The sequence below is a fragment of the Pseudorca crassidens genome, chromosome 20 (assembly GCF_039906515.1).
Source record: "Pseudorca crassidens isolate mPseCra1 chromosome 20, mPseCra1.hap1, whole genome shotgun sequence".
Lineage (NCBI taxonomy): Eukaryota > Metazoa > Chordata > Mammalia > Artiodactyla > Delphinidae > Pseudorca > Pseudorca crassidens.
The window spans coordinates 15,381,589-15,392,723 of record NC_090315.1 but is presented as its reverse complement, the minus strand read 5'-3'; the positions used below and the strand labels follow the sequence as shown (position 1 = coordinate 15,392,723).

Here is an 11,135-nt window from a genome sequence, read left to right as displayed (position 1 = left end):
CGAACCTCAGTTTCCCCTTTCAGTCTAACCGGGGAAGAATAGTGTCTGTCTTTTGTTGGGAATTCTGTTGAAATGTTGAGATCTGGTGAATAAAGCATTTGGCACATAGAAGGCACTTATTACGTGTTTGCATTATTGTTAGCTCCCGAGAAATGGTGTGAAGGTATTATCCACCAAATGTGGTAAGTTGAAGGTGAGCCGAGTCCATAGTTAGCCTTCAATGCAGGGTGACTGCTGTTAACTGAAATTATTTTGTTAAGAGCTTTGGTTTGGGAGGCAGAACCAAGTTCAACCATTAGGTTCTACCATTTACTAGCTGTGTGACCTTGAGCGACAGACTTCACTGCTCTGTGCCTTCGTTTCTCTGTCTATAAAATGGGATTTTAATAGCAGCCACCTCGTAGAGTCGTTTTGAGGATGCAGTGAGAATACCATTTGTGAAGTGCTTAGAGCAGCAGCTGGCACATAGTCAGCATTTAATAAATGGTACCATTTATTCAGCGTTTTCCCAGTTTCTCAGAGACCCCCCTGAGGGTGGGGCTCTGGCTGTAGTGTTGGTCTTCCAGTGGGCCAGACTCAAAACTGGTCTGGTTGACTTCTCCTGCAGCCTCAGGTTCCATCTATGTAAAATGGGGTAACAATATCAGCCTCAGAGGGTTGTAAGGATTTGCTGAGATTGTATTCCTAGTCCAGAGCCATCTCTCACTAAGTAGCAGCTCTTATATATTATAATTGTTCTTCTTCAATGTTCTCCATCTGGCCCAGAGACTGCCTGACTATGGTGGGATGTGACATGACAGCTCTGAGCTACCCCACATGTTCCCTCCCAGCCTCAATGTCCCATCTGTGAAATGGTAGTGATAGGACATTTGTGCTAGGGTTGTTTTGATGATCCTAGGAGACAATTCATATTTAGTGTTCAGCACAGGGCCAGGTGCATAGTAAGCACTTAACAAACATGTCTTGTTTTTCTTGATAGGTCTTTGCTGCTTATGTTTGTATTTACAGGGCAGAGCAGGGACAAGGTTAATGTCTCCCCCCCCCCACCGCCCCAATTTTTATTCACCAGAGGTTAAATTGTGGAACATACTGCAGTATAAGGGCCTGAGAAGAAATGGTACTGACTTTCTCTCAGCAGCCCCCTGCTCAGCTCTCACACACTCCTCCCCGCAAGCCAACACATTCACTCTAGGGCTTTATGTACTGTACCACTGCTGCCAGCACTTGACTCTGTCTCAAAGCCCTGTTAGCACCCTCAGCTCCAGTTCCAGATGTGGAGCCTGTGCTCCTTGATGTCCTCTGGTGACTGTTCCCTTGGGTACCATGAACTCAAAATGTTCAACCTAAACTCCTTTTTCCTCTCAGACCCAGTAGTCACCATCTTGGCAAATGGGCCAAGCCAGAAACTTGGGAGTTGCTCTTCTCCCCCAGGCTTCCCGGGTCTAATTGATTGGCAAGAAGGATGGAGCTGTCTTATTTCATAGCAACCATTTCATTGGCCCTTCTTGATCTCCCATCTTGTGGGCACTGAAATTCTCCCTTGGCCACTGAATATGGACTTTTCCAACAACGTTGAGTTGTTTCTTTCAAGTCACCAAGGATTGATGTATGTGAAACATTGTATTCATAGGGTGCCGAGAAGGCACAATGGACTTGGCCAGATTGCAATGGCCACAAGTCGGGAGTAAAGCCCTGGCTTTCAGGGGGCCCATTTCTACAGTTTTAGCCTGGCAAAGCTCGGCTGAGTTGCTGAATTTCTTTCTGAAAAGTTACACCGTGTCAGCGGCTTAGAATATCCTCTGTGGGAAGGGCCATCCTGGGCATTTTGGGAGGTAGCATACATACCAGGGAAGAGGCTGGGCAGGGAAATTCATTAGCTCTCCGTTTAGGGTGAGTCTGTTGTCAGATCTTTCATTGTAATTTCACTTGGAGATGGGAACCGGTGGTCTCAAATTTGTGCTGACCACTAAATTTGCCTAAGTGCTTTTTTATTATTTATTTATTTATTAAGTTAATTAATCATTTATGGCCGCACCACAGGGCTTGCCAGGATCATAGTTCCCCAACCAGGGATCGAACCAGGGCCTGGGCAGTGAAAGCACCGAGTCCTAACCTGGACTGCCAGGGAATTCCCCCTAAGTGCTTTTTTAAATCTGAGGAAATAAAGCAATGGCTTAAAAAAATCTTGGTCTTAATTGTTAGTGACAACAGCATGTGGGTTTTTTAGCAGTCTGTGTGGAATGGTCAGAGTTAAACATGAGCCTGTTTTTCAGACATTGCAGTTGTTAGGCGGTAAATCAAAAATGGAATTTAGAACGTGCAGTGATTGGTGCCTTTTTTTCCCTGTAAAAGGTATTTTGCGGTTATATTTCAAACTTCGGTGTAAAAAAATGACACAGGTTATGATAACAGCTTAACCTTGTTATGTGTTTAATTCCCCAAATCTAAATTAAATGTATGTTTTAATAAAAGAATTGAACAGTCATTTCCTCTAAAGTAAAGGGTTTGTTTTTAGCTGTTAGAATCAGATGCTATTGGACCAGTTTGTGCATTTGTGCTTTCTTTAAGACTGACACTGCTGTTTCTTAGAACTGCTCTGGTCATGGCTTTAATTTGTGTGTGTGTGTGTGAATTGGTTGAATTTGGCTTTTCAAAAGTTATGCTGAGATATACATGCTCATAGTAACATGTCAATACAGAGATACGTAAAGAAGACGATAGGTGCCACCCTCCACTCCAAAATCCCATCCCCCGAAGACAACCATTTATTCAGACAGTGAGTATTTACTGAGTATCCAGTGTCAGGTTTTGGAGATGTCTGAGAGAACAAAGTAGATTCTCTGCCCTTGGAAATTCGGGTAGATGCTCTCACTTACCTCTTTCTATACTTATATGGATGTATGTATGCAAATATTGACTGTTTTCTTCCTTCTCCCTCACCACTCCCCAAAAAAGGAGGGATCAAGACACACATATTTGTAACTTGATTTTTAAAATATTTGATAGGGCCTATCTCTTCAAGTCATTACATATCTGAATCATTCTTTTTTTTTTTTTAAATATTATTTATTTATTTGGCTGCACCGGGTCTTAGTTGCAGCATGCGGGATCTTTAGTTGCGGCGTGCGGAATCTTTTAGTTGCGACATGAGAACTCTTAGTTGCAGCATGTGGGATCTAGTTCCCCAACCAGGGATCGAACCCGGGCCCCCTACATTGGGAGTGTGGCATCTAAGCCACTGGACCGCCAGGGAAGTCCCTGACTCATTCTTTTTAACAGCTAGACACGCATTCTTCAGTGTGGACAGACCATGCTCCACACCACCGTCTCCCTATTGCTGGACATTTAAGTTCTTTCTGGGATTTCTTTTACATTCACAAACACACATCCAGTAAGCATTCTGGTACATAGTCAGTGTAGTGTAGTGGCTAAAAGCATAAACTCTGGATAGTGAACAAGACAGACAAGATCCTTGCTCTCCTAGGGTTTACATTCTAGCTGAGGGGACACACAATAAACAAGGAAACTTCCGGTGGTTTTAATTTCAGATGGAGGAAATAACAGGGTGGGGGGTATGGAGAGAGGGGTTGGGGCAGACTGGCGGTGGGGAAGGGATTTTTTTTTTTTAATGAAGCATGCTTTCCTCTTCAAATTTTTTTAATGTTTATATTTTATTTACTTATTTTTATGGCTGCATCTGGTCTTCGTTGCAGCACGCGGGCTCTTCGTTGCGGCACACAGACTCCCTAGTTGAGGCACGTGAGCTCAGTAGTTGCAGTGCGCGGGCTTAGTTGCCCCACAGCATGTGGGATCTTAGTTCCCCGACCAGGGATCGAACCCGAGACCCCTGCATTGGAAGGCAGATCCTTTACCACTGGACCACCAGGGAAGTCCCAGGGATGGTTACTTTAGCTTGTGTGGCCCGGGAAGGCCTCCCAGGCCTTTCTGAAGGGGAGTCACGTGAGAAGAGGCACCAGCTGTGCCAGGAGCTGGGTGGAAAGACCATTTCCAGGCAGAGAGAACAGCAAGTGCAAAGGCTCAGATGTGAGAATGAGTGCTACAAAAACAGTATCGTGGCTGGAGAAGAGTGAATTCCCATTGTTTGAGTTCACACTACTTTAATTTTTGTAAAATAATAATGATGATGATAATAGCAGCTAACATTTCCTAGTACTTTACTCTGTACTTGGTGTTCTTCTAAGCATTTCACACTTTTCCTCAGTTAATCCTCACAAGAGTCCGGGATAGGTAACTCACTTTACAGACGAGGAAGCTGACTCCAGGGTCCAGGCTCTTCCCCATATGCCAAACTCCTCTTCCCAGGCCCTCCTTAGCAGGCTGAGGCAAGTTTAAGAAGTAGATGCAGCATTTCCCTTCCATGTCGTTTGACATGCAAAGCACTGTGGACTATATTTAGTACCTCATTCATGTGGCAGCAGGAGTGGTCTGGGGATGTGGCATCGTTTCCACTGACAGTGAGACACGATGGGGTCAGTTTCTGTTGGGATGTTTAATTGGTTGTTTCAAAACTGAAGGCCCTTGAGCAGAGCCTGTCCTCAAATAAAACAAGGTTGACTGCGTGGCTGCCACACCAGACGCAAGTTAGCAAGAAATGAGGTGTGGTGTGGAAGGAGCATGAACAAGGCGGTGTCCCATTTGGGTGAGCTTTGCAAGAGGACTTGGGCCAGCCAGGGAAAGAGTATTTCTAAGCACCAGACCAGCCTTATGGACTGTTAAAGTATTAAAATACAGTCCAGTAATTAAGGTGGTGATGCCTGGCCCTGCAGGGGCTCTGGGACCCTGTTCCAGCCACCATGACTATGTCCATTTTGATTTGGTGTAGCTTTGACCTTAAGGGCTGTGCAGTATTTTGAATGAAGGGCAGGCCTGGTTAGATGTGAGGATGGCAGTGGTTGCTTTTAAGACCAGGAAAAGTATGGAGAGCATCTTTCATCCAGCCATCTGTGAAACATTTTTTTCTACCCAGCCTATGTGCCGGGCACCGTGCTAGACACTGACGGTATGAAGTCAAATAAGAAGACTCTGGTTCTCAAGGGTCTGCACCAGTACTGTCCATTAGAAATATAATGCGAGCCACCAATGTGAGCCATATACATAATTTAAGATTTTATGGGGAATCACATTTAAAAGAGTAAAAAGAAACAGGAAATTGATTTTAATACTATATTTTATTTAATCCAAAATAGTATCATTTTGGACTTCCCTGGTGGTCCAGTGGTTAAGACTGTGCTTCCAGTGCAGAAGTCATGGGTTCGATACCTGGTCAGGGAACTAAGATCGGTGTGGCGTGGCCAAAAAAACAAAAAAACCCCATCATTTCAACACGTAGTCAGTATAAAAATTATTGAGATACTTTACATTCTTTTTTTTTCACATTAAGTCTTCAAAATACAATGTGTATTTTACACCTTCAGCATCTCCATTTGTACTGGCCACATCTCAAGTGCTCAGTAGCCACAGGTATTGGACAGTGTGGACTTAGGGTATGAGACTCATACCCTAGGTGATAGGTCAAAGATGCCATCCCTGTTTTATCTTGGTGAATAAGGGCAGATGAATGATGAAAAGCATATTTATCATAGGCAGGGGTCGCTAAACTCACAGCTGTCATCATCAAAGGCACCTTCTGGGCCTGGCAGTGTGCTTGGCGTGTGTGACCTGTGTTGTGAGGTGGCAGGGACTCTAATCATCCCCGCTCTACAGATGAAGAAGCTGAGGTCTGGCAACGAGAGGCCACTTGCTCACGGTTAGGAAGTGATGGAGGCAGAATTTGAACTCAGGTGCGTACCCTTAAATCTCTTCAGTCTCTGTTGTATATGTTGTGTTCGTGTTTGTTTGAGGGTTTGAGGGATGGGGTCTGAGCTTTGAGCCACAAAAACCATAGGAAGGACTCATCACACAAAATGTATTCCCGGAGCTTGTCAGCATCGATCCTCGAGTTTTATTTATATTGGTGCTGGAGTGCTGGTTTAGACCTGAGTGACTGGCTGATCCCCTCCTTACGATGATCTCGAGGTTTCCTGGGAACAGGTCTTTGCTTCCCGGGAAGGAGAAGGGTCTTTGGGCACTGAGGACGGTGGGCAGGGTGAGTGAAGGAAACGAGAAAAGGACGCAGCCTACTGAAAGCCCATTCTGAGCAAGCAGCTTATTTGGGTGTGAAGCGTCTCTTCTCTTTTGTCTGCCTCCTGTGGGAGCTGTGTGGCCTTTTCCTGTGAGCTCAGCGATAGCAGAGTTTACCCAGTGTGTGAATCTTGCCCTTGCTGTGATCCAGAGGCATTGCTGGGTTGGGGGATAGCAGGAAGGGGACTCTTTCATCTATGGGAGTCATTGTTCTAGACCTTTAATTACTCTCTTGGTTCAGGGCTCCCCATCTCAGGAGCAAGGAGTGCTTGTTTCTCCTACTCAGACAAGGCAGGTGCTGGAGATTCTGAGTCTGTTCATGTCCTCAGGTGGTTGACCTCGTGCCAGCCCCTGTTTCCAGGTGGTAATTCATGAGAGCTTTAACCTCGTAACCACCCTTATCTCCTACTGCTGGACAGTGCCTGGCATGTAAAAGATGCTCACTGAATGTCTGTTGGCTGAATTATTAATACGACCCAGCATTCATTGAGCTCTTACTGTGTACAAGGCACTGCTCCGAGTGCTTTTCATGTAATAGCTCACTTAATCCTCAAAACTACTCCATGGTGTAGGTACTCTTGTTATTCACATTTCCTACGTAAAGAAACTCAGATCTTGAGAAGTGCAAATCACAAAGCTGGTGAGTGTCAAAGTCAGGATTCAAATCCAGGCCAAGTCCAGGCTCTTAAACGCTCATTCTGCGGCCTCTCCGTGGACGACAGACAACCAAATGGGGTGGTCAAGCAAGACCACACTGACTAGTTGCAGCCTCTCTATTCCACGTGTGGTCTCTGATCTCCTGGTCCAGGTAGCCCCGCAGCAAGTCTCAGGCCCCTTTGGGCCTGGAGGCTTGACCATCACTCTGGTTGTGGGGTTTTTCTGTGATTTTGGAACCTGCACTTCCCCTTTCTTTATTTTTTTATTTTTAATTTTTTTTGGCTGTGTTGTGTGACATGTGGGGTCTTAGTTCCCTGACCAGGGATTGAACCTGCACCCTGCTGCCTTGGAAGCGCAGAGTCTTAACCCCTGGACTACCAGGGAAGTCACCCTTTTAAATAACAAAAACGCACTGGATATTTGACATTATTAAGGAATTCTTGTTAATTTTTTAGGTGTGATAATGATACTGTGGTTCTGCTTAAGAAAAAGTCCTTATCTTTAAGACTTATATTCTTTTTTTTATAAGTTTACTTATTTTATTTTTGGCTGTGTTGCGTCTTTGTTGTGGCGCACGGGCTTCTCATTGCGGTGGCTTCTCTTGTTGTGGAGCACGAGCTCTAGGTGCACGGGCTTTGGTGGTTGTGGCACACAGGCTCAGTAGTTGTGGCTCGCGGGCTCTAGAGTGCAGGCTCAGTAGTTGTGGTGCACAGGCTTAGTTGCGCTGCAGCATGTGGGATCTTCCCAGACCAGGGCTCGAGCCCGTGTCCCCTGCATTGGCAGGCGGATTCTTAACCACTTCGCCACCAGGGAAGCCAAGACTTATATTCTGAAATACCTATGAACTGTTAAAGACATCTGAGATTTGCTTCAAAATAATATGGATGGGCAGGGAGTGGAGGGGGCCAAGTGTATGGACGAGTGAAGAGATAAAGAAAGATTGGCCATGAGGTGATTCTGTTGAAGCTGGATGGAGGAGGTTTATTATACTCTTCTTTTCACCTTTGTGTGCTTGAAACATCTCACCATGAAAAGTTAGAAGCAAGTATAACAAATTTCACTCAGCGTTTGTGTGTTTCAAGCTCGAGTGTAGTATGGAGGAATTCCCTGCCTCTGCCCAGTTCACTTATATAATAAAAAGGAATTTTGTTTTTTCTTTTCATCATACGAGTCAATACTTGGCTCAGAGCTTTGGAAACCCCTTTGGTAAAGCAGCATCCGGCCACAGCGAGGGCATCAGCGAGCCTGCAGAGGCTACACGCTTCCCCAGCTGCTCTGAGCACTGACCACGAGGGTGCTCGTTCTCTGAGTCAGTTTGCAGAAGTCCCTCTTCCCTGAGATCTGGTTCCCTCCAGCACCTGACCGTGGGGCGCCTCCCACATTTTTTCCAAAGACGTGTTCCAGCAGGAGGCCTCAGATCCTCCTCCCATCCTCCCCTCAGGACAGCCGTGCACAGATCCTTCCTCTGATGTGTCTTTGTCAGGGCCCCACATGGAACCAGAATCCAGCATTTGGTTTGCCTCCAGCCCTGCAGCGGGAGGCAGGGAAAGTGCCCCCTTTCAGTTCTGACTTTTGACTTTAGACAAAGCTGCAAGATGCAGCATGTGCCGGTGCTGCGGACCTGATGATATTTCTCATCAAGACAGCAGATAAAACTCCTTGACAACAAACGTTCACTCCGCCCCACTTCACATCAAGCAGAGACTCCTGTTGCATTTGTTCTTTTGGGGTCTCTAACTGAACAGCAAGTCAGTGCGGGGCAGAAACCCTTGTGTGAAAGTGGCAGGAAAAGAGGGCACCCTCATTTGGGGGTTTCTGCTCGAGGTTTGCTTGCTAGATGGGTAGCAATGGTTGATGTGAACAGGAGCTCGGCACTGATCCTGCCCGAGGCTGGTGGCATTTGTTCTGATGCTTAGCTCTTTATACCACGCGGGGAGGAAGGCAGGCGGAGTCCTGCAGCCCCTCCGGCTCCCTCAAGCATCTGCCTCCAGCACCTTCATCAGTTCTGCCTTTACTTTTCCTTCACAGGCTCTGAGGTGCGTCCAGCATAGAGAGAACATTAGTATCACTGTCACCAGTTTAGGCAGCTTGCTTTTTCCGGGTTTCCCAGTATAGACCTGGCACATGTTGGATCTGAGGGTGGCAAACCCCAAACACTGACACCAATTCTGAGTTTTTATTTATTTATTTATTTTTATGTTATTTTGGCTGCGCTGGGTCTTTGTCGTGGTGTGCAGGCTCTTTGCTATGGTGCATGGGCTCTAGAGAGCCGGGCTCAGTAGTTGCGGCGCGTGGGCTTAGTTGCCCCGTGGCATGTGGGATCTTAGTTCCCCGACCAAGGATCGAACCTGTGTCCCCTGCATTGGAAAGCGGATTCTTAACCACTGGACCAGCAGGGAAGTCCCTGACTTTTAAACTTACTCATTCAACAGGTATTCACCCAGCTGAATGCTCTTCTAGGTACTAGGTTTATAGCAGTGAGCAAGGCAAACATGGCTTCTCCCCTTCCGGGGCTCTCATTCAAGTGGGGAATTCAGACAGTAGACAGATAAGATGTATACTGTGTTAGATGGTAATAAATGCTAAGCAGAAAAAATTAAGAAAGGGGATGTGAGGTATTAGGGTGGAGGGTGTTTAAATTTTAGACAGGGTGGCCAGGGATGGCCTCCCTGGGAGGTGGCTTGAGTTCATGCCCAAAGGAGGTGAGGCAGTGTGAGCAGTGGAGGTTTCTGGGCAGAGGGAGCAGCCAGTGCAAAGGCCCTGAGACAGTGGCTAAGAGCAGAGTGGAGGAGGATAGAGTGGGAGGGCACGAGGGCAGAGAGGTGTCGGGTTTGCATCTAGCGCAGCCTTGTCTTTTCTCTGAGATGGGCCATGTTGCAGGGTTGATTGAGTTATTGAGAAAGTTGTGTCAGTTGGTATGCCTTTGGCTGCAAACGATAGTTAATAGTAACAACAGCAGCAGCAAATAGGTCATTTATACAGTGTCTGCTGTATGCTAAGCACTGTGCTCGGCGCGTCCCACAAAGTGACTCATTTAAGCCTCCCAACAACGCTGTAAGTATGTTTATTACTCCCCTTTTGCAGATGAGGCAACTAAATTTAAATAACTTGCCCAACAGCTAGACAGTGGTGGTGACAGGATTTGGATCCCAGGAACCTGACTCCAGAGGCCACACTCTCAACATTTTATCACTTTGTGCTACTCAATCCTGAGCAGGCTCTGGAGTCCCCTGGAGGGCTTGTTAAAACACATTGCCGGGCCCCACCCAGTGTCTCTGATTCAGTAGGTCTGGCTTGAGAATTTGCATTTCTAACAAGTCCCCCGGTGATACTGGTGCTCCTGGGCCTGGGAGCACATTTTGAGAACTGATCTACTATAATTAGGAAGCCCAAGTGAAACTGGCCTGAAATCAGGAGTTTACGATCTGTAACAAGCCCATAGATAGGCAGTACCAGGGTAGAATAATTAAGCACTTCCACAATGCCTGTAAGAAGCCCAGCCCTCTCTACCATCCTTGGCGTGTCTTCTGTGTCCTCAGGATGTCCTCGTGGCCAGAGGATGACTGTCACAGCTCCGGTCCTCACACCCTGACAAGGCTATATCCAGCAGCAGAAAGAGGGCATCTCTCACTGTGTCTCTCTTAGGAGCATGGAAACCTTTCAAAGACGCCCCGCCTCCCAGATTCCCCTCATATCTCATTGGCGAGCATTGTGACACATGACCATGCTTGGGCAAATCACAGGCGAGGGCCAATCAGGATTTACTGTCCCCGCTGGGGCTAAAACCATCCTCACCTGAAGCACAGGACTGCCGGGAAGAGTGCTGCTACAGGAATAAAATTGGAGTACTATTTAGGAAAAGACTGGGAGAGGGGTATGGATATTGGGTAGGCAAACAATTGGATCTGCTACAGAAGTTAGGGAAACAAAGTGGCAGCATAGTACCTATATGTTTTTGTGCCATTGTCCTTACCAACTTCATTTTGTAATTACCTGATTCAGGACATAGCTTTTTGTTCTCTAATCATTTCTACCTTCAAGAATGTGTATATAGGGCTTCCCTGGTGGCGCAGTGGTTGAGAGTCCGCCTGCCGATGCAAGGGACACGGGTTTGTGCCCCGGTCCAGGAAGATCCCACATGCCGTGGAGCGGCTGGGCCCGTGAGCCATGGCCTCTGAGCCTGTGCGTCCGGAGCCTGTGCTCCCCAACGGGAGAGGCCAAGACAGTGAGAGGTCTGCGTACCACAAAAAAAAAAAAAAAAAAGAATGTGGCCCCTCTGGGCATATACCCAGAGAAAACCATAATTCAAAAAGACACATCTACCTCAATGTTCATTG

At 46.7% G+C, this 11,135-nt stretch overlaps 1 protein-coding gene across 14 annotated transcripts in view; it reads left to right on the top strand.

Moving 5' to 3' along the window:
• The window catches only part of SIPA1L3 (signal induced proliferation associated 1 like 3), a 237,344-nt gene that overhangs the window by 1,061 nt on the left and 225,148 nt on the right, over positions 1-11,135 (top strand). The gene's annotated exons all lie outside the window — the stretch shown is intronic.